Source organism: Mus caroli, unplaced genomic scaffold (genome assembly GCF_978045245.1).
Source record: "Mus caroli unplaced genomic scaffold, Mus_caroli_1 scaffold_16, whole genome shotgun sequence".
In the NCBI taxonomy this organism is placed as follows: domain Eukaryota; kingdom Metazoa; phylum Chordata; class Mammalia; order Rodentia; family Muridae; genus Mus; species Mus caroli.
Genome location: NW_028227271.1, coordinates 75,199,492 through 75,223,316, shown reverse-complemented (window position 1 = coordinate 75,223,316; position 23,825 = coordinate 75,199,492). Strand labels below are relative to the sequence as shown.

Below are 23,825 nucleotides of genomic sequence, written 5' to 3'. Positions count from 1 at the left end.
GACTTATATTTAGAAATGAAACCAACATATCTAATTAGAGATTGAGTATATGTTATACTAATTGCAGGTATTTGCTAAATTTTTCAAATAGCTACAGGTATGCAGAGATATTTAAAATAGGTGCAATCAACCTACCTATGTATCCATACATCCACCATGTGCTTTAATTACAAACACACTAACTTCAATCCCTGACACGTATATCCATGAATAGTAAAGAATGTTTCATTACTTATACTGTATTATTTTCTTTAAAAACATCTATTGTTAATCTTTTGTTTTCATTTTTATTGGTTATTTTATTTATTTACATTTCAAATGTTTTCCCCATTCCTAGTTCCCGCTTCCAAATCCCCCTATCCCCTCCTCCCTTCCCTTGCCTCTATGAGGGTGCTCCCCCCCCCCCCGCCACCTACCCACTTGTGCCTCAGGGCCCTTGCATTCCCCTATCCTGGGTCATCAAGCCTCCACAGGACCAAGGAGCTCTCCTCCCAGTGAGGCCGGATAAGGCCATCCTCTGCTACATATCCAGCTGGAGGCATGGGTACCCTCTGTGTACTCCTTGGTTAGTGGTTTAGTCCTTGGGAGCTCTGGAGGTTTGGTTGGTTGATATTGTTGTTCTTCCTATGAGGTTGTAAACCCGTTTATCTCTCACAGTTCTTGCCCTAACTTCTCCATTGGGCTCCCCATGATCAATCTGATGTTTAGCTGTGAACATCAGCATCTGTATTTGTCAGCTTCTGCCCCAGACTCTCAGAGAACAGCTAGCCCTTAATTTCATTTCTCCCCTACAATATACATGGAGGAAATACCTGATTTTCATATTTGTGTCTGGCTCAACTTACTTGATATTAACTAACATTTCATTCTTCTGCTAGCTACATGATTACATTATGCATGGTTGAGCACAGCTATTTTAAACATGGACCACATTTTTTTTTAACCTTTTGACCCTTCAATGCAGACCTATTCAGATCCATAAGTTAGCTATTGTGAATGCATTTATGTTAGGAGGCATCTCTGTTGTATGAGGACTTTGTTTATTTGGGTATATTCACAGAAGTTCTGTAACCAGATTGCATGCTCATTCCATTTTCCTGTATGCTATGCCTTGATTTTCATCAAGCCTGACTTCATTCACCTTCACACTTACAGTGTATAAAAGTTGCTTCAGATCAGAGACTTCACCCACTTTTGCTACTTATTTTCTTAGTGACAATCATTCTCATTAAGATTGAATCTCACCCTTCCGGTCCAAGCCAGTACCGGGGTACCTTGAGCACAGAGTCTGCGGACAACCAGAAGGTCCCTACAGGACCCTCCACAGGATCTTAAGACCTCTGGTGAGTAGAACACAGCTTCTGCTCCAATCCAATCACACGGAACCTGAGACTGCATTAATTAGGGAAGCAGAAAACCTGGCCTGATCAGGGTCACAAGTCCCTTCCAGTATATGCCAGCACCGGGGTACCTTGGGCATGGAGTCTGAGGACACCTGAAAGGTCCCCACAGGACCCTCCATGGGATCTTAAGACCTTTGGTGAGTGGATCACAACTTCTGCCAGGAGGCAGGTTCGAACACCAGATATCTGGGCACCTTCCCTGCAAGAGGAGAGCTTGCCTGCAGAGAGTACTCTGACCACTGAAACTCAGGAAAGAGATAGTCTCCCAGGTCTGCTGATAGAGGCTAACATAATCACCTGAGAAACAAGCTCTAACCGGAGACAACTATAACAACTAACTCCAGAGATTACCAGATGGAGAAAGGCAAACTTAAGAATCTTGCTAACAGAAACGAAGACCACTCACCATCATCAGAATGCAGCACTCCCACCCCACCCAGTCCTGGGCACCCCAACACACCCGAAAAGCTAGACCTGGATTTAAAAGCATATCTCATGATGATGGTAGAGGACATCAAGAAGGACTTTAATAACTCACTTAAAGAAATACAGGAGAACACTGCTAAACAGGTGGAAGACCTTAAAGAGGAAACACAAAAATCTTTTAAAGAACTGCAGAAAAACACGACCAAACAGGTGATCAAATTGAATAAAACCATCCAAGACCTAAAAAGGGAAGTAGACACAATAAAGAAAACCCAAAGTGAGGCAATGCTGGAGATAGAAAACCTAGGAAAGAAATCTGGAACCATAGATGCGAACATTAGAAACAGAATACAAGAGATGGAAGAGAGAATCTCAGGTGCAGAAGATTCCATAGAGAACATCAGCACAACAATCAAAGAAAATACAAAACACAAAAAGATCCTAACACAAAAAATTCAGGAAATAAAGGACACAATGAGAAGACCAAACCTACGGATAATAGGAGTAGATGAGAATGAAGATTTTCAACTTAAAGGGTCAGGAAATATCTTCAACAAAATTATAGAAGAAAACTTCCCAAACCTAAAGAATGACATGCCCATGAACATACAAGAAGCCTACAGAACTCCAAATAGACTGGACCAGAAAAGAAATTCCTCCTGACACATAATAATCAGAACAACAAATGCACTAAATAAAGAGAGAATATTAAAAACAGTAAAGGAAAAAGGTCAAGTAATATATAAAGGCAGGCTTATCATAATTACATCAGACTTTTCACCAGAGACTGTGAAAGCCAGAAGAGCCTGGACAGATGTTATACAGACACTAAGAGAACACAAATGCCAGCCCAGGCTACTATACCTAGCCAAACTCTCAATTACCATAGATGGAGAAACCAAAGTATTCCAGGACAAAAACAAATTCACACATTATCTTTCCACAAATCCAACCCTTCAAAGGATAATAACAGAAAAAAAAAAAAACACAATACTAGGATGGAAACCACGCCCTAGAAAAAGCAAGAAAGTCATCCCTCAACAAACCAAAAAGAAGACAGCCACAAGAATAGAATCCCAACTCTAACAATAAAAATAATAGGAAGCAACAATTACTTTCCTTAATATCTCTTAATATCAATGGACTCAATTCCCCAATAAAAAGACATAGATTAATAGACTGGCTACACAAACAGGACCCAACATTCTGCTGCTTACAGGAAACCCATCTCAGGAAAAAAACAGACACTACCTCAGAATGCAAGGCTGGAAAACAATTTTCCAAGCAAATGGTCTGAAGAAACAAGCTGGAGTAGCCATTCTAATATCGAATAAAATCGACTTCCAACCCAAAGTTATCAAAAAAGTCAAGGAGGGACACTTCAAACTCATCAAAGGTAAAATCCTCCAAGAGGAACATTCAATTCTGGAGCTAAAACCATCCAGTGGAAAAAAGACAGCATTTTCATCAAATGGTGCTGGCACAACTGGTGGTTATCATGTAGAAGAATGAGAATTGATCCATTCCTATCTCCTTGTACTAAGGTCAAATCTAAGTGGATCAAAGATCTCCACGTAAAACCAGAGACAGTGAAACTTATAGAGGAGAAAGTGGGGAAAACCCTTGAAGATATGGGCACAAGGGAAAAATTCCTGAATAGAAGAGCAATGGTTTGTGCTGTAAGATCAAGATTGACAAATGGGACCTCATGAAACTGCAAAGCTTCTGTAAGGCAAAATATACCATCAATAAGACAACAAAGCCACCAATAGATTGGGAAATGATCTTCACCTATTTTAAATCAGATAGGGGACTAATATCCAATATATATAAAGAACTCAAGAGGGTAGACTCCAGAAAATCAAATAACCCCATTAAAAAATGGGGCTCAGAGCTAAACAAATAATTCTCACCTGAGGAATACCAAATGGCTGAGAAGCACCTGAAAAATGTTTAACATCTTTAATCATCAGAAAAATGCAGATTAAAACAACCCTGAGATTCCATCTAACACCAGTAAGAATGGCTAAGATCAAAAATTCAGGTGACAGCAGATGCTGGTGAGGATGTGGAGAAAGAGGAACACTCCTCCATTGTTGATGGGATTGCAAGCTTGTACAACCACTCTGGAAATCAGTCTGGCAGTTCCTCAGAAAATTGGACATAGTACTACTAGAGGATCCTGCAGTACCACTCCTGGGCATATATCCAGAAGATGTTCCAACTAGTAAGAAAGACACATGCTCCAGTATGTTCACAGCAGCCTTATTTATAATAGCCAGAAGCTGGAAAGAACCCAGATGCCCCTCAACAGAGGAATGGATACAGAAAATGTGGTACATTTACACAATGGAGTACTACTCAGCTATTAAAAAGAATGAATTTATGAAATTCCTAGGCAAATGGATGGACCTGGAGGGCATCATCCTGAGTGAGGTAACACAATCACAAAAGAACTCAAATGATATGTACTCACTGATAAGTGGATATTATCCCAGAAACTTTGAAAACCCTAGATATAAGATACAATATGCAAAACACATGAAACTGTAGAAGAACGAAGACCAAAGTGTGGACACTTTGCCCCTTCTTAGAATTGGGAACAAAACACCCATGGAAGGAGTTACAGAGACAAAAGGATGAACCATCTAGAGAGTCCATATCCAGGGATCCATCCCATAATCAGCCTCCAAACACTGACACCATTGCATACACTAGCAAGATTTTGCTGAAAGCTCCCTGATATAGCTGTCTCTTGTGAGACTAGGCAGGGGCCTAGCATACACAGAAGTGGATGCTCACTGTCACCTATTGGATGGTTCACAGAGCCCCCAATGGAGGAGCTAGAGAAAGTACCCAAGGAGCTAAAGGGATATGCAACCCTATAGGTGGAACAACATTATGAACTAACCAGTACCCCAGAGCTCTTGACTCTAGCTGCATATGTATCAAATGATGGCCTAGTTGGCCATCACTGGAAAGAGAGTCCCATTGGACATGCAAACTTTATATGCCCCAGTACAGGGTATGCCAGGGCCAAAAAGTGGGAGTGAATGGGTAGGGGGGTCTGTGGGAGGGTATGGGGGACTTTTGGGATAGCATTGGAAATGTAAATGAGGAAAATATATAAATAAAAAATAAAAAAATATATTAAAAAAATGGAATCTCATTGTCTTTCTGATCCATATTTCCTGATGGTTAAACTTGTTAGCTTTTTATAATTCCTCATTTAAAAAACATCTGTTTAGCACAGTTACCTGTTACCTGTTCACTGTTTGCATTGATATCTGGTTTGTTTTATTGAGTTTTTTTTGGTTTTTGTTTGTTTGTTTGTTTGTTTGTTTGTTTTTGTTTTTTGATAATGTATCTTCTTTACTTTTTTTTTACTGGATATTTTCTCTATTTCTCTTTCTTTTTTATTAGACATTTACTTTATTTACATTTCAAATGCTGTCCCCTTCCCTGGTTTCCCCTCTGAAGAACCTCTATTCCCCCTCCTCCCCCTGCTAACCAACCCACTCACACCTGCTTCCTGGCCCTGGCATTCCTCTATCCTTGGGAATAGAGCCTTCATAAGACCAAAGGCTTCTCCTCCCATTGATGACCAACTAGGCCATCTTGTGCTACATATGCAGCTAGAGCCATGAGTCCTAACATGTGTACTCTTTGGTTGGTGATTTAGCCCCAGGGAGCTCTAGTGGTACTGGTAAGTTCCTTTTATTGTTCCTCCTATGGGGCTGCTAACCTGAGTCCTTTACATAGTTTATTTGTTTATTCTATTTCTTGATGCATAGATGGATGTGGTCTCTTTGCTGTCTCTTCATTTTGCTTCTTCTCTGTACCTAGCATAAACCTTTCATCAGATTCAGCACTAGTAGTCTGTTCCACTGTCATTCTGTTCAGAAATTCTTTGTCTATTACCTTTGTTTTGACATGTTTCCCTTATATGTTTTATTATGTTAAGGTTTTGGTCTTTAAAGATCACTAAATTCTTTAAATTCATTTAGTTGACAATTTTTTTGTTCAAAGTAATACAGGGATCTGGTTTCATATTTCTACAAGTGGCTTGCCTGAGAACCCAGTACCACTTGTTAAACATAATCTCCTTTTAATGTATTTTTTAGCTGCTTAGTGGCAAATCAGATGACTATAGATATGTAGGCTTTTCAGTGCATCTTCTATTTAGTTCCATTGGTCTATGTGTCTGTATTTTGTTGATACCATGTTGCTCATGTTCTATGACTCTGTAGTAATTAGTTTATTAGCAAACATGCTCTTAAATATATTAAAAACACTCATTTAACTATCCAAATATTGCTCTTCTACTCAAAGCTAGCCATATCTTTCACTTGTAGAACTGAAATACTATTGCTGCTGCTTTCGTATATTAGTACTCTCAACCCTATCCCAGTCCAATTTCAAACTTCATAGAATAACCTACAAAACAAGCAACAGCAGTTTTTTGTTGCTTGAAGCTCTCATATCTGTCCAATGTATTATGTGTTAAACCACTCTTGGTAAGAACCCTTGTTCTTCCTCTTCCTGTTCTAAATTTAGAGATCCTTTGTATGTTTCCTTTGGAAAAGCAGCCAACTCTTTTTCCTGGAGACCTTCACAATGATGCTGTTTACAGAAACAGTCCCTGGATACTCATAGGCAATTAATGTCTTTCCATCCTCTACTCCACTGCACCTGCTCAATTATGCTGATGTAGTCTAAAATGTTCAAATCTGAAATCACACTCCTCACTTGCACTTCTTCCTATAACTTATTGTTTTTATTTCATGGAAGTCCAGTTGCCTTCTAATGCAATTTATGTGCATTATATACATACATACATACATACTTAATATATATATGTACATGTATACACACATGAACACTCACACACAGTTAAATACAGGTAGGTCCTTAATACTCTATGAAGCCAGAAATTTCTGTGACAAAAATGCTAAACAGGATCAGTTTTTCACCAAATTTTTGCCTTAATCCAGTGCTTACACATTTAATGCTCTCTGAGTCCTACAGTGAACTATGAACATTTGCTAAGCAGACATGTGTAGTCTTCAATGCTAATCAATGCTGTTCCAGGTTGAAGTCATGAAGAAAATAAAATTATTAGTGAAGAAAGAAAATTGCAATCATATAGACATTTTCTATGTAGAGCTATATTTTAAGTTGGGGAGTACTTAAATTATGTAAATCATATGTATGAAATGTGTTTATCTGCTTTGAAGCATAACACACCTCAATGGTGCTAATGCACTGAGCCCTAACATGCATCTACATACCTGTCAGTATATAATTAATGTGTTCCCTAAGGCTGTCCATAATAATGAATGCTTCTATTTACATACATGTGTCTCTTCAAAAATGTTCAATTGTCATCCAGTATTTCATGCCACAGTGGACAGCCTTTCAATTATGAATTTTAAGCTTTATAAGACCATAACATTAAAGAAATTCTTGCACCTGTGTGATCAACTTTTCAAGTGACAGCCTTTGGATCATTTTCTCCTTGAAGGTTCTGATAAAACTGTGATATCACTTGAAATTAGCTAATGTCTGTTAGGCAATATTTGACAAAAGCTGACCCACAACAAGCAGAAGATGAAGCCAGGGTGTATACACACACCCTTCATTCCTTAATGTGAGCAGTGCAAACATGAGGGGGGGTATGTTCATCCCTGTGTGATTACACCTTTGCACTGACATTACAGGCTAGCTTTAATGAAGTAAATATGGATTTTATGGTATGTTATGTCTGTTATGTATGAGAAAATCACAGGTCACACACTTTATTTACTGTAAAATATTGATTGATGGCTCCATGAAATATATGATCTATAAACACACTTCAGAATATGTAATTGTATAATTACTGAAATGTAATATCAATTACTGTACCTCAGAATCATAAAACAAAATAAGTTTGTGTGATATGAATGTTTTTGCTTGCAATAGCAAGTTGCTTTACAATTAAGAAAAGGCAAAACACTGACATGTAAAGAACAGTAGGCAATGTAATCATAGGATTGTATATTAGAGGTTGTAATTATATACCTTAACTGCCTGGGTCAAAGAAAATATCCCTGAGATTAGAGAGTAGAGCTAAACAGAAAAATCTGCTTACTTGAGTTACAAAGCTATCAGACCTATCAAAGATGTTTTAGGGTTTGTATTGCTGCAATGAATCACTATGAGCAAAGCAACTGGGGAAGTAAATGGTTTATTTTACTGACATTTCCAAAGAATTCTTTATCATCCAAGGAAATTATAACTGGAACTCAACAGGGCAGGAACCTAGTGTCAGGAACTAATGCAAACGTCATGGAGGGGTGCTGCTTCCTTGCTTGCTTCCATGACTTGCTCAACCACTAACCTAGGTTTGGCATCACCCACAATAGCTGGACCCTCTCCCATCAATCACTAATTAAGAAAATGTCCTACACAGACTTGCCTGCAACCTGATCTCATGGAAGCATTTTCTTAATTGAGGCTCCCTCTTCTCAGATAACTTTAGCTACATCAAGTTGAAATTAAACTATTCAGCAAAAGGAGGTAAGATAGCATCTTCCCCCAGAGTCTGCCAAAGAGTACAATCAAGAAAAACCACAAAATGGCATATTTCTAAGCTTTATGATACCCATCTATGACAGTTTGTGTTACAGTTATGAAGAAATGTAGTATTCAAAAATGCCTTGTTTTTAAAATGAATCAACGAAATCCACATTGAGAGTCTCTGTTGTTGTCACAGTCAGAAAATACTTGCCAGAGGTAGCAAATGCCTACAATTCCACCATGGGATAGTTGTAGAGAACACTAATACCTTATCTTACCAAATTTGTGAATTCTAGGTTCAGAGAGAGACTCTGTCTCAAAATCTATGGTGAAGAATGATTGCAGAACATGACTGACCCCCATTCATGCGCCCACACACCTGCACATACATTCATGCACACACACATACCTGCACATGCATTCATGCACACACACACACCTGCACATACAGTCATGTACACACACACACACACACACCTGCACATAGTCATGTACACACACACACACACACACACCCCTGTACATACATTCATGTATACACACACCTGCACATACATTCATGCACACACACCTGCACATACATTCATGTACACACACACCTGCACATACATTCACGTACATACACACACACACACACCTGCACATGTATTCATATATGAACATACCTGTACATGCATTCATGTGCCTGCACACACACACACACACACACACACCTGCACATGCATTCATGTGCACACACACCTGCACATAATTTCATATACATACCTGCACATACATTCATGTACACACACACCTGCACATGCACTCATGTATACTCACACACATATTCACAAACCCACACACAGAGCTAAAAGAACAATTTTTAAAATGAAGAGTAAAGATATTACAAATCTTATTTAATATTTGAGATACATATTAAACAAACAAATATACAAATTTATCAAGAGCCATGTTGCAAGTTCAATCACTGGGAGAGAAAAAAAGTTATAGACAACATCCCACACTAATAGCATGTTGGACACTTGACATGCACATTGTACACACTTAAATGTGCTTTCTAACTCTTTTTAGTTCTCAAATATATAGGATGGTGAATTCCTCATAGATAATATCAAATGGATGCAAAATGAGGTCCGGGGCTTGTGAGATGCCACAATATGGAAAGGATCTTAATTGTCAAGCCTGGTAACCTGAGTTTGATTCCCAGGACCCACGAATTGTGGGTCAGTGTCAGCTATCACAGGGTGTCTTTGACCTTTGTCTACATGCTGTCACAAGCATATGTTTCTATCCATATAAACATACACACCCAAATAAAATAAATATATGTATAAAATAATAAAACTAACAAAATATGTGTGATAAAACTCTAAGTAATTTCAAAAGCAAATTAATTAGTCCATCTTGCTGCATTATGAAAAATGAAAAATAATTCTTAACTAGGCACCAACTTTTTATTCAGCATTAAAGTATTAACCTAGCAACAATATCACAATATACTTTCTACAACACTTAGATATAAAACAAAGAATTGTAAATGTATGAATCTAATTAAGATTGCTTTCTATATGACCAAGCATTTTCATATATTGCAGAAAGGAAACATGGAATGCAAATATTCCATGATGCCAAGTTGGTTTGTGTTGACATTTTCACAAAACAAAACAAAACAAAACAGGAAACTGAACAATCTGACGAGTATTTTTAGTCCCGTTAGCATCTAATGACTTAAAGTTTCACATTAAGCTCGCTACAGGACAGGGAATGGTTCTAAATAGGAGGAAGATGAAGTCTGCATGCTTAATAATACATCAAAACACTCCTGACAGGATTTTCAAATAGTAAAGGTATGCCAGAATTTATAGTATTATTATTTACAAAATAATCAAAGAAATTATACCAAGAGATTATTTAAAGTAATAACCTATTTGATGGATGGATTCCACACTAACTCAAAATATTTAAATATCTAAAGTACCTGAAATATAAAGATCTGAGTATTTTACCTGTTTCATCTTTCCTATGTATAAAATACAAGAAAATTGCAGTGTTCTTTAAGAGAAATTGGGGCTATCTTATTTCAAAAGGTTATCAGGTATCCATATATCCTTCCTTCATGTTTCCTCTCATGTTGATTAAATATGTATAACATCACTCCAATTATTCTTTTACATATAGCTTTAGGTGGCTATAAACAACCCATGGTCATAGAGGAAGGCAAAAATATCAAAATTTGCTGAACAACAAAATATAATTAATTTGAATAAACTGACATATTTTAAATTACCAAGAACTATTGGATCCATAGTTTAAGGAGACCAAAGGCAGATTTTCTCCCCCTCATAACGTGGACATCTGAGTCCCATGACACACCAGAATATTTCATTGCATCTTTCTTATGGGAAACTATACAGAGGAGTGAGGATTGAAAGTATTTTCATTATAAACATTATTGTAATACACTGTCTATAAAATATAGAACCCATGAGACATTGTTGCATTCAAGTCAAAAAATATTAAATGTTATATATTTATTTACTTAGTGTATGTATATGTATTGTTCTATCTCTGTGTGTGTGTGTATTTGCATGCATGTGTGTGTGTGTGTGTGTGTGTGTGTGTGTGTGTGTACATGCTTACATATGCATGGCACAGATGTGAAGGTCAGAGAGAAACTTGAATGAACTTTGTCTCTGCTTCCTCCATGTGAGTCCTGTAATCAAACTCAGTTCACTGGGCCTGGTGACAAGCCCTGCTCACATTCAATTATACATGCTGTTATTTCTTTAGAGAAAGAGTCTAGAAGCACAGACTGCATCCACTTCTCTGAAGAGACAAATCAAATGGGAACTCAAATGCCCATCAAGGTCCTCAAAGTGTGATTTGTGTAATGAGGAGGACTGGCTCAAAGTAGGGCAATGATTACTGAAACCACATGCTACTCTTCGAGAGAAGTTACCTGCCACTCTCCTTCTGAAACTTTGATGTTATTCTAATTATAGCTCAATTCTATGCAGTAAATTCAAATGAGAACATTTAGTATTTAAATCATATCATCAGAAAATCTAAATTATTATTTAAAACAAACTAAAGTTCATATTTTTGTGTATGTATATATATATACATACATATACACATATAATGCATAGTTATGTATGACTGTGTGTGAGAGTGTTCACGTGTGTAATCACATAGGGGTTAATGTGCACAATGTGCTCATAGATATGAAGATCAGAGGTTGACATTGGTTGTCTTCTTTCATTATTTTCCATCTTATACATTGAGGCAGGGGCTTTTGCTTAAATCCAGAAGTCACTCGTCTAGAATATATTAGTGTGCCATCTTGCTCTGTGTATCTGTCTTCACTTATGGAACATCGGGTTAAATGGCAGGCCATTTTTCCTGCCCAGCTTACCATTTGTGTATATTCTGGGGATCCTGAGTTCTGCTTTGCATACATGGAGAACACTTTACCCATTGAACTCTTGCTCAGATCCCGAATGTTATATTAAGGAACACAATAGTTTAAGTCTAGTATTCTGCCCCTGACTTTGGTTGCTGCTACAGTCAAAGGTGCATTATAGTTTGTAGTTTCCCCGTGGGACACGTGCTTCTTTCAGTGTTTTGCAGACTGAACTTAATCATTGCATTTGTGTGCCATGTGTGTTATTACTTTTAAGAAATTCAAAGTTTTATTAAAATATGTAAAGTTACCATGACATCAGACCCACCAAAAAACATTTTAGAATACAAATGAATCATAAAATTCCGAAGTACTTTTCTAAAGAGCTCAATACAATAATCTGCTTTGAGGAACTCTCATGTTTGTTGAAGTACATTTGGAAGAAGCTGTGCAGATAGGAAAAGAAAGAAGTGAAAAATCTCAAATGAAGCTGATAGAAATTTCCCACCATCTGACTAATTCCCTTAGTTGCAGTGGCATTGAAGACAGACCTATAGTGAAGTGAACTGATTGTATTATTATAAATGCACATAAATCCACCGCTGTTCTGGCCTTATTTACTCTTGCCATATACCCTGGAGAGGAGACGGATTAAATTTCCTCATTATTGCTAATCACTGCTATCCGAGTGTCTGTTATATTCTGAGCTTTATTGATTGCAAATCTGCCTAGTGATACACCTTCCACTGGCTGTGTCTGCACGTCAGTTTCACAAATACATCCCCAAGTCAACCATATTACCTTACATAACCCACTATTCCAATATCCTATTCTGAGGTACAGAGGCTTCCTCTTAGCTATGAATAATATTTTTCAAGACTCTTTCTGGATACCTGAAGCTGAAAAATACTGACTCTTAAAACATATTTCCCACATACACCCATTATGGTGCTTCATTTATAAAAAATATCAGGCACTGACAATAATTTACAATGTTTATGGCCACATTAAGCTCAATGTTTGACACATTTCCCTACTAAATAAGAAATCATCACTCTAGGTACATTAGATCCTCTATGGCATATTTAAATTTCTTGCTAGCATTACGAATATTGCAAAGTTAATTAATGGCTTTCAGAATCCACCAATGGCAGCACATGACAATTGATCTTGTAACTCAAGGTGGCCACTACTTAATGAACCACCAGGTAATGTACTGTGCCATCAAATAGGAGTCTTCCTGTCCCAAGAAGAGGTGAAAAGAATGTCACAAGATTCCATGGTACTCCCATGAAGTGTAGAAAATATCAGAACTTCACCTCTGGAAACTTAATTATTTAATATTATCAGTTACTGACGAACATGACTAATTAAACCTACAGAAGAACAGTAGAAAAATATTAAAAATGTCAAGTTTTATTCAAATAAAAGTTCTCTTTGGACTAATAACTTTAGAATAATTTGAAAGATTTTCTTAATTTTAATTTCTACATTGGTATTATGTAGGTTCATTATTCTTTAAAGTGAACTGCTAATAAGCGAGATTAAACTTGTATTTGGTATAAGTGAGAAGAAAAACTTGATCATTTAAAAACCCATAATCACCTTCCTAGACTTGCTCTATTTATTAGATATTTTCTTCATTTACATTTCAAATGCTATGCCCAAAACCCCTATACCCTCCCCCGCCCTGCACCCCAACCCACCCACTCCTGATTCCTGGCCCTGGCATTCCCATGTACTGAGGCATATGATCTTCACAAGACCAAGGGCTTCTCCTCCCATTGATGGCCGAGTAGGCCATCCTCTGCAACATATGCAGCTAGAGACATGAGCTCGGGGAGGGGGTGTAGGTACTGGTTAGTTCATATTGTTGTTCCTCCTATAGGGTTGCAAACCCCTTTAGCTCCTTGGGTACTCTCTCTAGCTACTTCATTATGGGCCCTGTGTTCCAACCAATAAATGACTGTAAGCATCCACATCTGTATTTGCCAGGCACTGGCATAGCCTCATAAGAGAGAGAGATATCAGGGTCCTGTCAGCAAAATATTACTGGTATATGCAATAGTGTGATGTTTGGAAATGGTACAAAGAAAACTGAATAGAGAGTTGAAAATGCTGCGGGCTTTTGATATGTCTTAACATCCTTTATCATTTGTCATGAGTTCCTAGAGAGAATCTCCACCAAAGAACTTCCAGTGATGGTCCAATAACTTCTCACCATTTCCTCGGACTCCAGCTGATGAGCAGAATCTTGTGGTTTCTTTTGGATTAACCTGCCATTACTGATTTATAAAATGGTGTTTGTGAGTGGATCAAGCTACCACTGCTGATTTATGTGAACTCAACTGCTGATATCCTGACAATGCAGATTGGATTTGCTTCAAATAGCTATTTCTAAATAGGTTCGTATCCTCCTATGCTCTATTAACCTTTCCTTTCCACTATCTCTGGTGGGTGGTGGTCTAGAAGGGAGTTTAAGGCATTTAAGAACCCTAATTAAAAATAGGTTTTGAAAAATCTAAGCCTACAACAGGAGTGTCAAAGATATACTGACAACAATACACTCTGTTGTCATTGCTCTTGTTTACATGAAACTCGAAGATAAGCCTGTTTTGCTGAGAACCCATACATTTTGGTGGTGTCAGAAACTGGAGAATGGATCCGGCCGGATCAGCGCCGGGGTAGCTGGAGCGCAGGGTTGCCTGACACCCGCCAGCTACCCACGACCCCCGCAGCAGGATTTTGGGACTGCTGGTGAGTGGAACACAGCTTCTGCTCCAGTCCAATCACACGGGACCTGAGACTGCTCTGGTTGGGGAGAGAGAAATCCGGCCTACATAGGGCCACAAGCCTCTTCCGGTCAGAAAAGCACCAGGGCAGTTGGGGCGCAGGGTAGGCTGACACTCGCCAGCTACCCACAACACCCGCCACAGGATCTTAAGACTTCTGGTGAGTGGAGCACAGCTTCTGCTCCAATCCAATTGCGCGCGGGACCTGAGACTGCATTAGTTAGGGAAGCAGAAACCGGCCTGAGTAGGGCCACAGGCCTCATCCGGCCGGATCAGTGCCAGGGTAGCTGGAGCGCAGGGTTGCCTGACACCCGCCAGCTACCCACGACCCCCACCTCAGGATTTTGGGACTGCTGGTGAGTGGAACACAGCTTCTGCCCCAGTCCAATCACACGGGACCTGAGACTGCTCTGGTTGGGGAGAGAGAAATCCGGCCTACAGAGGGCCACAAGCCTCTTCCGGTCAGAAAAGCACCGGGGCAGCTGGGGCGCAGGGTCAGCTGACACTCGCCAGCTACCCACAACACCCACCACAAGATCTTAAGACTTCTGGTGAGTGGAACACAGCTTCTGCTCCAATCCAATTGCATGCAGGACCAGAGATTGCATTAGTTAGGGAAGCAGAAAACCGGCCTGAGTAGGACCACAGGCCTCTTCCGGCTGGACCAGCACCGGGGTACCATCAGCTACCCACGACCCCCGCTGCAGGATTTTGAGACTGCTGGTGAGTGGAACACAGCTTCTGCTCCAATCTTTAAACAGTGACAACGATAACAACTAACCCCAGAGATTACCAGATGGCAAAAGGTAAACGTAATAATCTTACTAGCAGAAACAAGACCACTCACCATCATCAGAACCCAGCACCCCCACTTCGCCCAGTCCAGGGCACCCCAACACACCGGAAAAGCTAGACACGGATCTAAAAGCATATCTCCTGATGATGGTAGAGGACCTCAAGAAGGACTTTAATAACACACTTAAAGAAATACAGGAGAACACTGCTAAACAGGTAGAAGACATTAAAGAGGAAGCACAAAAATCCCTTAAAGAATTGCAGGAGAACACTGCTAAAGAGTTACAAATCCTTAAAGAAAAACAGGATAACATAATCAAACAGGTAGAAGTCCTTACAGAAAAACAGGAAAACACATCCAAACAGATGATAAAAATGAACAAAACCATACTAGACCTAAAAAGGGAAGTAGACACAATAAAGAAAACCCAAAATGAGGCAACACTGGAGATAGAAACCCTAGGAAAGAAATCTGGAACCATAGATCCCAGCATCAGCAACAGAATACAAGAGATGGAAGAGAGAATCTCAGGTGCAGAAGATTCCATAGAGAACATCGGCACAACAATCAAGGAAAATGTAAAATGCAAAAAGATCCTAACTCAAAACATCCAAGAAATACAGGACACAATGAGAAGACCAAACCTACGGATAATAGGAGTGGATGAGAATGAAGATTTTCAACTCAAAGGACCAGCAAACATCTTCAACAAAATGATAGAAGAAAACTTCCCAAATCTAAAGAAAGAGATGCCCATGAACATACAAGAAGCCTACAGAACTCCAAATAGACTGGACCAGAAAAGAAATACCTCCCGACACATAATAATCAGAACAACAAATGCTCTAAATAAAGATAGAATACTAAAAGCAGTAAGAGAAAAAGGCCAAGTAACATATAAAGGCAAGCCTATCAGAATTACACCAGATTTTTCACCAGAGACTATGAAAGCCAGAAGATCCTGGACAGATGTTATACACACACTAAAAGAACACAAATTCCAGCCCAGGCTACTATACCCAGCCAAACTCTCAATTAACATAGATGGAGATACCAAAGTATTCCACGACAAAACCAAATTCACACATTATCTCTCCACGAATCCAGCCCTTCAAAGGATAATAACAGAAAAAAACCAATACAAGGACAGGAACCACGCCCTAGAAACAACAAGAAGGTAATCCCTCAACAAACCTAAAGAAGACAGCCACAAGAACAAAATGCCAACTTTAACAACAAAAATAACAGGAAACAACAATTACTTTTCCTTAATATCTCTTAATATCAATGGACTCAACTCCCCGATAAAAAGACATAGACTAACAAACTGGCTACACAAACAAGACCCAATATTTTGCTGCTTACAGGAAACTCATCTCAGAGAAAAGGATAGACACTACCTCAGAATGAAAAGCTGGAAAACAATTTTCCAAGCAAATGGCATGAAGAAACAAGCTGGAGTAGCCATTCTAATATCTGATAAGATTGACTTCCAACCCAAAGTCATTAAAAAAGACAGGGAGGGACACTTCATACTCATCAAAGGTAAAATCCTCCAAGAGGAACTATCAATCCTGAATATCTATGCTCCAAATACAAAGGCAGCCACCTTCATTAAAGAAACTTTAGTAAATCTCAAAGCACACATTGCACCTCATACAATAATAGTGGGAGACTTCAACACACCACTTTCACCAATGGACAGATCATGGAAACAGAAACTAAACAGGGACACAGAGAAACTAAGAGAAATTATGAATCAAATGGATCTGGCAGATATCTACAGAACATTCTATCCTAAAACAAAAGGATATACCTTCTTCTCAGCACCTCATGGTACCTTCTCCAAAATTGACCACATAATTGGTCACAAAACAGGCCTCAACAGATACAAAAATATTGAAATTGTCCCATGCATCCTATCAGATCACCATGGACTAAGGCTGATCTTCAATAACAAAATAAATAATAGAAAGCCAACCTTCACGTGGAAACTGAACAACACTCTTCTCAATGATACCTTGGTCAAGGAAGGAATAAAGAAAGAAATTAAGGACTTTTTAGAGTTCAATGAAAATGAAGCCACAACATACCCAAACTTATGGGACGCAATGAAAGCATTTCTAAGAGGAAAACTCATAGCTCTGAGTGCCTCCCAAAGGAAACTAGAGAGAGCACACATTAGCAGCTTGACAACACACCTAAAAGCACTAGAACAAAAGGAAGCAAATTCACCCAAGAGGAGTAGACGGCAGGAAATAATCAAACTCAGGGGTGAAATCAACCAAGTGGAAACAAGAAAAACTATTCAAAGAATCAACCAATCAAGGAGCTGGTTCTTTGAGAAAATCAACAAGATAGATAAACCCTTAGCCAGACTCACTAGAGGGCACAGGGAAAGCATCCTAATTAACAAAATCAGAAATGAAAAAGGAGACATAACAACAGATCCTGAAGACATCCAAAAGACCATCAGATCCTTCTACCAAAGGCTATACTCAACAAAACTGGAGAACCTGGATGAAATGGAGAAGTTCCTAGACAGATACCAGGTACCAAAGTTGAATCAAGATCAGGTTAATGATCTAAACAGCCCTATATCCCCCAAAGAAATAGAAGCAGTCATTAATAGTCTCCCAACTAAAAAAAGCACAGGACCAGATGGGTTTAGTGCAGAGTTCTATCAGACCTTCAAAGAAGATCTATTCCCAGTTCTTCACAAACTATTCCACAAAATAGAAACAGAAGGTACTCTACCCAACTCATTCTATGAAGCCACAATTACTCTGATACCTAAACCACAAAAAGACCCAACAAAGATAGAAAACTTCAGACCAATATCCCTTATGAATATTGATGCAAAAATCCTCAATAAAGTTCTTGCTAACCGAATCCAAGAACACATCAAAACAATCATCCATCCTGACCAAGTAGGTTTCATCCCAGGAATGCAGGGATGGTTCAATATATGGAAGTCCATCAACGTAATCCAGTATATAAACAAACTCAAAGACAAAAACCACATGGTCATCTCGTTAGATGCGGAAAAAGCATTTGACAAGATCCAACACCCATTCATGATAAAAGTCTTGGAAAGATCAGGAATTCAAGGCCCATACCTAAACATGATAAAAGCAATCTATAGCAAACCAGTAGCCAACACCAAAGTAAATGGTGAGAAGCTTGAAGCAATCCCTCTAAAATCAGGGACTAGACAAGGCTGTCCACTTTCTCCATACCTATTCAACATTGTACTTGAAGTCCTAGCCAGAGCAATTCGACAACAAAAGGAGATCAAAGGGATACAAATTGGAAAAGATGAAGTCAAAATATCACTTTTTGCAGATGATATGATAGTATATATAAGTGACCCTAAAAATTCCACCAGAGAACTCCTAAGCCTGATAAACAGCTTCGGTGAAGTAGCTGGATATAAAATTAACTCAAACAAATCAATGGCCTTTCTCTACACAAAGAATAAACAGGCTGAGAAAGAAATTAGGGAAACAACACCCTTCTCAATAGTCACAAATAATATAAAATATCTTGGCGTGACTCTAACTAAGGAAGTGAAAGATCTGTATAATAAAAACTTCAAGTCTCTGAAGAAAGAAATTATAGAAGATCTCAGAAGATGGAAAGATCTCCCATGCTCATGGATTGGCAGGATCAACATTGTAAAAATGGCTATCTTGCCAAAAGCAATCTACAGATTCAATGCAATCCCCATCAAAATTCCAAATCAATTCTTCAACGAATTAGAAAGTGCAATCTGCAAATTCATCTGGAATAACAAAAAACCTAGGATAGCAAAAACTCTTCTCAAGGATAAAAGAACCTCTGGTGGAATCACCATGCCGGACCTAAAGCTCTACTACAGAGCAATTGTGATAAAAACTGCATGGTACTGGTATAGTGACAGACAAATAGACCAATGGAATAGAATTGAAGACCCAGAAATGAACCCACACACCTATGGTCACTTGATCTTCGACAAGGGAGCTAAAAACATCCAGTGGAAGAAAGACAGCATTTTCAACAAATGGTGCTGGCACAACTGGTTGTTAACATGTAGAAGAATGAAGAATCGATCCATTCCTATCTCCTTGTACTAAGGTCAAGTCTAAGTGGATCAAGGAACTTCACATAAAACCAGAGACACTGAAACTTATAGAGGAGAAAGTGGGGAAGAGCCTTGAAGATATGGGCACAGGGGAAAAATTCCTGAATAGAACAGTAATGGCTTGTGCTGTAAGATCGAGAATTGACAAGTGGGACCTCATGAAACTACAAAGCTTCTGCAAGGCTAAAGACACCATCAATAAGACAAAAAAACCACCAACAGATTGGGAAAGTATCTTCACCTATCCTAAATCAGATAAGGGACTAATATCCAATATATATAAAGAACTCAAGAAGGTGGACTCCAGAAAGTCAAATAACCCCATTAAAAAATGGGGCTCAGAACTGAACAAAGAATTCTCACCTGAGGAATACCGAATGGCAGTGAAACACCTGAAAAAATGTTCAACATCCTTAATCATCAGGGAAATGCAAATCAAAACAACCCTGAGATTCCACCTCACACCAGTCAGAATGGCTAAGATCAAAAATTCAGGTGACAGCAGATGCTGGCGAGGATGTGGAGAAAGAGGAACACTCCTCCATTGTTGGTGGGATTGCAAGCTTGTACAACCACTCTGCAAATCAGTCTGGCGGTTCCTCAGAAAATTGGACATAGTACTACAGGAGGATCCAGCAATACCTCTCCTGGGCATATATCCAGAAGATGTCCCAACCGGTAAAAAGGACACATGCTCCACTATGTTCATAGCAGCCCTATTTATAATAGCCAGAAGCTGGAAAGAACCCAGATGTCCCTCAACAGAGGAATGGATACAGAAATTATGGTACATTTACACAATGGAGTACTACTCAGCTGTTAAAAAGAATGAATTTATGAAATTCCTAGCCAAATGGATGGACCTGGAGGGCATCATCTTGAGTGAAATAACACAATCACAAAAGAACTCACACAATATGTATTCACTGATAAGTGGATATTAGCCCAAAACTTAGGATACCCAAGATATAAGATACAATTTGCTAAACGCATGAAACTCAAGAAGAATGAAGACCAAAGTGTGGACACTGTGCACCTTCTTAGAATTGGGAACAAAACACCCATGGAAGGAGTTACAGAGACAAAGTTCGTAGCTGTGATGAAAGGATGGACCATTTAGAGACTGCAGTATCCAGGGATCCATCCCATAATCAGCTTCCAAACGCTGACACCATTGCATACACTAGCAAGATTTTGCTGAAAGGACCCAAATATAGCTGTCTCTATTGTTGAGATGATGCCGGGGCCTAGCAAACACAGGAGTGGATGTTCACAGTCAGCTATTGGATGTATCACAGGGCTCCCAATGGAGAAGCTAGAGAAAGTACCCAAGGAGCTAAAGGGATCTGCAACCCTATTGTTGGAACAACATGATGTACTAACCAGAACCCCGGAGCTCTTGTCTCTAGCTGCATATGTATCGAAAGATGGCCTAGTCGGCCATCACTGGAAAGAGAGGCCCATTGGACTTGCAAACTTTATATGCCCCAATATAGGGGAATGCCAGGGCCAAAAGAATGGGAATGGGTGGGTAGGGAATTGGGGGGCGCTATGGGGGACTTTTGGGATAGCATTGGAAATGTAATTGAGGAAAATATGTAATAAAAATATTAAAATAAAATAAAATAAAATAAAATATTTATTAAAATAAAACTAACAAAAAAAAAAAGAAAACTATCCATGATAATAACAAGGGGATGAATGTTCATATATTACTTAAAATGACTTTATTGAAAGTTAGTTCATAAACAAAGTCTGTAAGTATGAATGAGAGATACAACAATGTTTTTATATAAAGCTTACAATGAGTATAAATTATTTTCTTTTAATTTCAGTGTGTGTATGTATCTATCTATATGCCTTAACTTCTAGTATGATCATCATGATTTAGTTGAAGATAGCATATTTTGTTTAGAATGTGAAATTCTTGTGCAAAATGTTTATTGAATTGCTTTTAGTTTTGATATATTTATTCATTTTGGTGTAAGGAACTGGCATTATACCATGAATCCCATTTTAAAACTTTTTTTTTAGTATGAAAATGAAGAAAGATTTTGGTTCTCATGACTTTACAGCACTGAACCTTAGTAAAGCGTAGAAACTTGAGAAGTTTAGGTTGGACTGTGGCATAGTTATTGACTCACTGTCTGCCACATATTGCAGGTAAGTCTTCGATGATACAGTGTTCCACAGTTCTAGTCAGTGTTTAGACAACTGGAAATGTGCGACAGAGCCTCTTTAATTTACAACTGATTTAAAAATACCTTTAATTATAAATCACGATGTTTTGACTAAATGACAGTGTGATGGGGAAACTGTCAGACAGACCTGGGCACCGCTGCGCCCTTTAGTGTTGGCAGTCCACATGCTTGTTAACTTTCAGATGATGCTGTAGATGCTGCTCGTTTGAATCAAAGAAGTCTGAAAGAAAGAGAGCAAAGCAAATGATTTCAGTCTAAGTTAGAATTTAGGAAAGGATTGTAAAAATCATACAGAAAACCCCTATTGATTTTTCCCCTTATGTTTGGAAAGTGAAGTTGAGTATTACATTCATATGTTCTTCTCTTAGATTTTCTTTTCCTGTTACACACATCTACCCTAGTAATGTTTTTTGAGAATCTTTAAGAACTTTGAATTTAATTGAATTATGTTTTAGTTTCTTGCCACTTGGATTTCCTTGAAGAAATATAAGATCAGTCTACAAAGCAACAGTAACAATAGATAAATTTCTGTGCAAAAATTAGCTTTAAACTTATAAATTTATGTAACTTAACTTATTACTTGTTTAATTAAAATGTAAAGAATTATATAGTTTTACTGATTATAAAAATATGTATTTATTATAGAAAATTCAGCCCATGATTAAAAATAAAGAAATAGAATATAAAGTCAAAAAAAAAAAAAAAAAGAAACTGGAGAATGTGCTGGTGCTAACTTAGAGACATCATCTCTGCTGACAAGATTGCACAGTGACAGGAGGTGCTAAGCAAGATGCTGGGAGAGAAGATTTATCAGCAGTGTTAGCTATGTGTAAGAACTGAGGACTGTAGTGATGCGCTGCCTGGGAAATCATCCTAGTTAGTGCATTAGTGGCACTAGTGAAATGGATGTTATGGGCTATCTAACAGCTTTCTGATGGGACTTACGAAAGGTACCACAAGAGATTATTGCAATGCCTGATATTGAACATTCTGCTCAAGAATCCATGGAGATCATAGATCCTACTAATGTTACTCTGCTAAAGGAACACAGGATCAAACTGCACTTAAAATACACATCTTTGTATTTGTGTAACCAGAAGTTCTTCTTTATGCTTCTTAATTCTTCTTGATACAGAGACTTTCAATTGGCAGAGGTTCAGATAAAGTCTACTGAGGAGTTCTTAGCTCTAAATAAATCATATCCTACTTGCTTCTTTACCATGCTCAGAAGACCTTTTAGAATTGGGGAGGGGATGAGTTTAACAGAAAGTCTTGGGAAAAATGATGATAAAGTAGTGTCTCCTAGACAGGACCATGAATTCACAGTAGTACAATAACTGCCTAAGATCAAGACAGTAATCATGGAAAGAAGATACTCACAAGACCATACACCTACCTCAGCAGTTATTAGTAGTTTACTGAATCTAGGGCAGCAGTTCTCAACCAGTGAGTCATAATCGCTTTGCGGGACAAATGAACCTTTCATAGGAGTCTTTTAAGAGCACCAAGAAACACAGATATTTACATTAAAATTCTTAACAGAAGTAATAATAAATGGTTATGGTTAGGACTTACCATAACATGAGGAACTGTATTAAAGGTTTTTAGCATTAGAAAAGTTGAAAATCACTGCTCTAGGGAAAAGAAGAATATAGGTACAGCCCAAGGTCAGTTGTCTGTGATCCAGTGTATGGTGCCCTACGCATGTACATACACGCAGTACTAACATGACTAAGGAGTTTTTTGAGTATGATTTGAATATAGTACATCCCAGCACCCTGGAGGCAGAACCAGGTGGATCTTTATTTAAGGAAATTCAGTACTAGATATTGAAATCCTGTTGCAAAACAAAAATACAAAGAAAAGCAAAAAATAAAACAAACAACAAAATTGACAAGGTAGAAAAAGAAGAGAAATTTGAAAAACTTGAATCGGAAAAGTACTAAAATTGAATAGTATTTATTTACAAATAATTTTTTGACAGTTATAAAGGCACTGTGGTGAAGTTTATTCTTTTTTAAAAAAATTATTTATTTTTATTCTTTAATCCTTTTTTACAGTCCAGGCTTCATCCCCCTTCCTGCCTGCCCCCTGACCACTCCCCATCCCATACCTCCCCA

General features: G+C 38.3%; 1 long non-coding RNA gene across 1 annotated transcript in view; it reads left to right on the top strand.

Moving 5' to 3' along the window:
- LOC110310012 (uncharacterized) overlaps window positions 1-14,188 on the top strand; it is a 51,334-nt gene extending 37,146 nt beyond the window's left edge. The window contains exon 4 of the long non-coding RNA XR_015045644.1: window positions 13,959-14,188. This is a non-coding gene — a long non-coding RNA (uncharacterized LOC110310012). The remainder of the gene's footprint in view (window positions 1-13,958) is intronic.
- Window positions 14,189-23,825: the final 9,637 nt, after the last annotated feature.